Raw genomic sequence first — 6,346 nt, forward strand, 5'->3', positions numbered from 1 at the left:
TTTATGATCTTCTATCTTGTTCTTCATTTGTACTTTGGGTTCCTCACAGGAGAATTAAACTTGTGTGTCTGATTTATTTCATTAACATGATGGCCTCACAGTGCACCCACTTAGCTATGATGAGCTGTGCTGCTATAAACGTGTGTCTGCGTGCGTCACTGTGGTACCTCGGAGGGGAACGGCTGGGTCACGTGGAATTTCTAGTTTGAGTTTTCTGAAGAGTCTCCACACTGATTTCCGTAGTGGCTGTACTGGTCTATATTTCCCACCTGCAATGTGTAGTAGGGTTCCCTTCTCCCCACAATCTCGCCAGCATTTGTTTTTTGTTTGTTTTTTTGGTACCGGGACTCGAACTCGGGACTTGGCACTTGCCAGGTAGGCGCTTGTACCGCTGAGCTATCTCCCTGGCCCTCACCAGCATTTGCTATTATTTGATTTCTTGATGATGGCCATTCTTCCTGGGGTGAGGCGGTGTCTCAGTGTTCTTTCGGTTTGCATTTCTTAATGGTCAAAGATGCTGAACATTTTTTTATGTATTTATTGGCCATTTGTTCTTCTTCGAAGAAGTGTCTGTTCATCTCAGCTGCCCATATTGTTTTTTTTTTTTTCTCTTTGGAGAGGTCTAATGTTTTGAGTTTTGTATATATTCTAGATGTTAGTCTTCTGTTTGAAGAGCAGCTGGCAAACACTTTTTTCCCACTCTGTAGGTTGTCTCTCCACTCTGTTGGTTATTTCCTTTGCTGTGTAAAAGCTTTTTAATTTGATGTGTCAGACGGATTTTTAAAATTTCAATTTCTATTATTTCGTGTAATAAACCATCATCGTCATTTTAAATTAAAAGCGATTCAATGGGATAAAGATTTTCTTTGCTTGGCATCCTTCACTTGTATCACAGATGCCCAGCACAGGGTGCAGGAAATAGTAGTAGCTCAACAAATATTAACTGAATTAATTAGTCTGGTTGCTTTTGTACTTTCTTGGTAGACTTCTAAAACACTTTGAGCATGGACGTCCCATTGTGGCTTTATATCACATGCCCCTGGGCTGATAATGCTTTCTTTGTCTTTGAAGTTTTTGGTACCAATTTTGACTCAGCCAGTGATAAAGGCAGAACCCGGCACATCATAAAGCCCCTTTCTCCAGTGAGCACAGCTCCCTTGCTGGCCGAGGAGACAGAGGAAAGGGTTCTGTCCGTGGCTTCATCTCTGCTCTGGAATTGATTAGCTGTGTGTTCTCAGGCAAGTCATTCCACTTCTCTGGAGTTTGATCTCCTTATCTCTGGACTACAGTTAATAAGATCTGTTGCCAAGGCAGCTCGTTGCCTGGCAACCATAGGTGCTCCAGAAGTGGTGAGGAGCCCTCTCCTCTGCCTACCACCTTCTGGGCATCTTCGTAGTGACCCACTAACTTGCCAGTCACACAGCCCCCATCTCCCAGACAACAGGCTCCAGGGTGGCAGTTCTCAAGGTGTCAGCAGCCGCCAGGGACTTAACACAAATGCAGAGTCCCAGGCCTGCCCTGCACCTGCTGATCAGAAGTTCTGGATGGGCCCAGCCACCTGGACTTTCCAGGCCTTCCAGGAAGTTCTACTGTTCCCTTGAGCTTGAGGAGCAGGCCTGTAGAATAGGGTGGGACGCTCCCCCTAGGGCCCTGTCTGCACTGCCTGCTTCAGACCACGCTGCAGCACAGCAAGACACTGATGGGTGACAGCCATCTGGAGATCGCAGGGTGCCCCGGGGTGACAGCGGCTCTCTGTAGCTCCTCCTCACCCTGAGCACAGGCTGGAAGCTGCCTGGAGGGACTGTCAGCCTCAGAGGTCAAGTTTTAGTGCGTGCCTGTCTCGTTTTTCTGAAAACCAGGGCCCCCTGCCTGACTCTGCCCTTGAGGGTCCTGCTGGTCTCCACTGACTCTTCTGCTATATCTTCGTTACTTTTCTCTTGTTGCTAAGACAAAATACAAAATTAATGACGGAAAGGTTTATGTAGCTCAGTTTATGGAGGTTGCAGTCTCTAATCAGCTGGCTGCAAGGCAGCGCGCATGGCACCGGGGCAACTAACAGTCCAAGGCGGCACAAGACAGCAAAAGCAGCAAGAGCGAAGTGGGGGAGCAAGCCCCTTTTCCTTCCTTTTACTGTATGCAGGCACGCCACCCACGCCCACACCACCTCCCTGCCCTCCTCTTCCACAAGCTCAGAATGTTTATAAAGTGAGGACCTGGCCCCCTGCTGAGTTACACTTCTAAACCTCTCAAGTCCACAACATGTATCACGCATTACAAGCCAAGACAGTAGTTCCGTGGGTCGAGTGCCCCTGTGGGCTGGGATTTCACTGTTAGGCCAGTGAGGTCTGTAGACCCCAGCGGCCCCTCGCCCACACCTCCCGTCTGTCCTAACAGGTTGTGACCTGTGCTGGTCCAAGCTCATTGCCCCGCCAGGGGGCCCCAGCAGCCAGAGGCCATCGAGCTGTTTGCGCTCCGGCACCGTTGCCTTCAGCTCCCTTTCCCTTCTGTCTCATGAGGTGCAAAAAACACCCCCTGCTGCCACCTTATCAGGCTTTGCCAACTGCCCTGGCCTTGGCTCTGTGGAGAGGTGAGGGTGGTGACCCCAGTGTCACGACGGGAGATAGCATGGCCTAGGAGCAGGGGGCAACTGTGCCCCAGCACCTGCAAGTCCCAGGAGGGGACCAGGGGCGCCACTCCCGTCCAAGGACAGAGGAGGAGAGAAGTCCTGCCCTTCCCTACCAAGCCCGGATGCCTCTCGGAGACTGAGACACAGATCCTGCCCCCCCACCTCCTCCACGGCTCCCGGCTGCCCTTACCTCACCCCCACTCGGTGCCCCTCCTCCTCAGGCTCTGCAGGATGACTCGGGAGCTCCTGTACCCCAGTCTCACCCTCTGCAAACCTCTCGGGACCCAGCTCTGATTCTCTGCTGTCTGCGTGAGCAGAGATGGCCTCGGGACCAGGCCTCTCCCAGCCCCACTGTGCCGGGCTCCTCCCCGGATTTCATAGCGTGTTCTCCACTAACCCAGGAAGTCACTGTCCTCCTGATGGCACCATGCAAGCCGACAAGCATGTCCTGTACAGTCCTGAGCCAGGGTGCAGGAAATAAGAGGGGCTTTGCAGAGCATCAGAAGTGGGGGCGTTGGGCACCCTGGAAAGCCCCATAGGAGGTGGTGCTTCCTCTGGGCTGGGCCTCGTGGCTGCAGAGGGTCACGGGAGGTGGGTGGGGGCTCACGTGAAAGCCGGCTGGATTGGGGTTTTGCTGGAGGAGCCAGGCAGAAAGGAGGGCGGTGCCCTAGGAGACTGGCCCAGCCGGTCCCAGAGCCTGCAGCCCGGGGGACAGCTCAGACATCCCTGGCTGCACCGGGCGCCCGGGCGTGGGCTTTGCGCCGGGGATGGCACGGGTGGGCAGGAGAGGACACAGGAGCTGGCAGCTGTGGTGGCTGTGCAGGGTGAGCTGGCCCTGCTTCTGGCCAGCACACTGGCAGGTGGGAGAGTGGATGGGATCTATGCCCCTTCCGGAGCCGCGTGAGTGACTTACTGATGGGTGAAACCTGGGCAGCGGGCAGTGGGCAGCGGTGACTGCTACGTGTCAGACCCCTGAACCCCAATCTGAAGAGCCCTGGTGTGTGGCGGCTGCTGTTCCCTACAGTGCAAAGACTCCCAGCCAGAGGTCACAAGCTGCAAACCTGAGTGAGGACCTGGGGAGAGCTGCATGTGCTTGCGTGGTCATCACTGGTGTCTCCAGCCACCACTGGAGATGGACGGTGAGAGGGCGGAGCAGAGTGGGAGGGGAGAGACAGCGTGAGGCGCGGGACCAGCATGGGTCTTGGGCACTCGGGATGCCCGTGCACGGAGGCCCAGGGTGGGATCACGAGGCGTGGCTGGCGTGGAAGTGTGGGCACTGCTGGCAAAAAGGCTATATGCAAAGTGGGACTGGAGACACCCAGAGAGCACAGGCAGGAAGAGAAAAGGGGCGGCCTGGGGCCCAGGGAAGCAGCCCATCCAGTGGCCCTTGACTGGCTGGTGTCCTGCCAGCCTGTGAGGAGGGAGTCTTCCTCCTGGCTGGAGTCTGAACACGTCTTCAAGGGGACGGAAACTCCTGCTTTGGGTTGCGATTCGGGAGCTCTTTGGGCCTCTGACCACACTCATGGAGCAGTGGTCAGGGTTTAGACAGGAAAAGATTCAATACAGGACACATAATTCATAGGATGATTTTTATAATATTCACCCAGACAGTCAAGTGCACAGCAGCGTGGGAGATCTGTCCATGCACTAGAATCCGAAGACTCCAGCTGAGGGCCTGGGTCCCGCGGCAGCGTCCTCCATGAGTCCAGCTGGAGGCCTAGACCCAGGACAATGTCTCATGCAAGTCTGTTATCAGGATCTGCGCTGGGAAGGCCCGAAGGCCAGCGGTGGAAGCTACAAAGTCTGCGCCAGCGGGATGAAGGATCTGTGCCAGCAGGCTGAGGGATCTGCACCGGAGCCAGGAAGCGGTCCTCAAGGTACGGACTGTAGCTCCCAGGAAGAGAACTGCAGCCATCCTCAGTGACAGCGAGGCCCCGAGCTCCTCCGATGAGAACAGCTGAGTTCAAATCAGGAAAACCAGCGAGACAAGCTTCTCCAGAAGAATCAACAGCACCATCTTCCCCTCCAGTTCTCCTTTTATGCTGTTGGCAACATTCCTCAGGTGGGCCTTCTGCACCCAAAACCACGCTGACTCAGCTCAAGTGGGCATTCCAAGGTGACCAAGGAGCTCATCCACCACGCACGGGGATCTTCCAAAGCAGCAGAGAAGGGCGCCACTGCTGGGGGACAGGGCAGCCTGGGAAGAGGGGCACTGAATGGCCATGGCTGGCGAAGCAGAGAATGACCAGAACAGGCTATGATGAAAGAAAGGCTGTGGCCATCATACCCTAACCAAACCCAGGCCGGCGGGGGCAGCACTCGGCCTGTGGGTAATCTTCACATCAGCCCTGGAGGAGGGCACTGTCAGCTGGGCAAGTTGGGACAGCGGGGCCCAGCCATGCCGCTTGATGGCGGTGCGTGGCTGCAGCCTGGATCACCTGCCCAGCCTCACCCAGTTCCTCCCCAAACACAAGGTGGGACCTTCTCCTCTGTATCGCCCTGAGTAGAGGGACCACAGTGAGCCTTGGGTTGCTTCTGGTCACTGTCACCGTCATCTCCGTCACTGTCGCCGTCTTCGCCGTCACCCTGACCACCGTGCTCAGTGCCGACCCCACCGTCGCCATCGCCTTCAGCACCATCACCGCCCTTCCCACCAGCATCCCCGCGAATGAGACGGGCCTTTGCGGAGCTGTATTCCCAAGCTTTCCGCAGTGACAAAGTAGGACTCACCCCTTTAACGGGGGCAATTTGAGCTGCAGCCGGGCACTGTGCTGAGCACAGGGCAGGGGCCAGGGGCCTGTCTGCATAGGTGCCCTGCCTCGTAACAGGGCCATGCCTGGCAGGACCCAATAGGCCTGGGCTCCAGGGCCGACTTCCCTCCTGCCTTTGACCTTGGTTGCTGCTGCCTCCTGTGGGGCCGGGGTGCTGCCAGTCAGCACAGTCAGGTCTGGGCAGGCCTAGAGCTGGGCACGTTGGTGTCCGATGGAGGACAGGGAGCGGCCTCGCTATCCGGGCTGGAGACAGCAGTTTTGGGGACTGTGCTGCACTGGAGGTGCCCAAGCCATCCTCGTCTGCAGCAATGTCTGTGCTCAGGGCCACGATGCCCGATGGAGGGTCTGAGGCACGGGAGAAAACTCTACCAGGCTGGGCCCGGCTCTGCCCACTCAGAGCCAGCTCTCGCCTCACAAGCCTGGGCAAGGATGGGCTGCTGCCGTCGCAGATTCTGGGCCTGACTCCAGGCCACTCAGCTCCAGACTTCCTCCTCCTGCCAATCCGCCCTCTGCTCTCCACTCATCTGGTCGGGCAGATCGTGCCTCCCCAGCTGGCCGTGGGGTCAGATCTGCTCTGGCCCTGGTCTAGACTATTCTTACATATGGCAGGCCTGCAGGCTGGGTGAGAGGGAGCACTGTCTCACAAGCCACCCCAGCAGCCAACATCTCTGTGGGTTGAGAAGTCATGTGGCTGGAGCCAGGGATGCGGCACAACCTCAGGAGAGAATGCACACCTGGGGCTCCTTGCTCAACAGTTACAAAGATTTCAAAATGGTAACAGCAGAGCTTCACCCAGTGTGGCCTATTCTGAGGGTCATGTGCCCATGAAGTGGACCCTGGCTACAGGGCTGGGGCTGTAGCCAGCCAGTCATCCATCCATCCATCCAGTCATCCATCCATCCATCCATCCATCCAGTCATCCATCCATCCAGTCATCCATCCATCCATC

The 6,346-nt window shown here is 56.4% G+C and overlaps 1 protein-coding gene across 2 annotated transcripts in view; it reads right to left on the bottom strand.

The window, feature by feature from the left end:
• LOC102021923 (malonyl-CoA decarboxylase, mitochondrial) overlaps positions 1-6,346 on the bottom strand; it is a 47,409-nt gene that overhangs the window by 13,234 nt on the left and 27,829 nt on the right. The gene's annotated exons all lie outside the window — the stretch shown is intronic.

This window comes from Chinchilla lanigera, unplaced genomic scaffold (assembly GCF_000276665.1).
Source record: "Chinchilla lanigera isolate Chin_1 unplaced genomic scaffold, ChiLan1.0 scaffold00163, whole genome shotgun sequence".
NCBI lineage: Eukaryota > Metazoa > Chordata > Mammalia > Rodentia > Chinchillidae > Chinchilla > Chinchilla lanigera.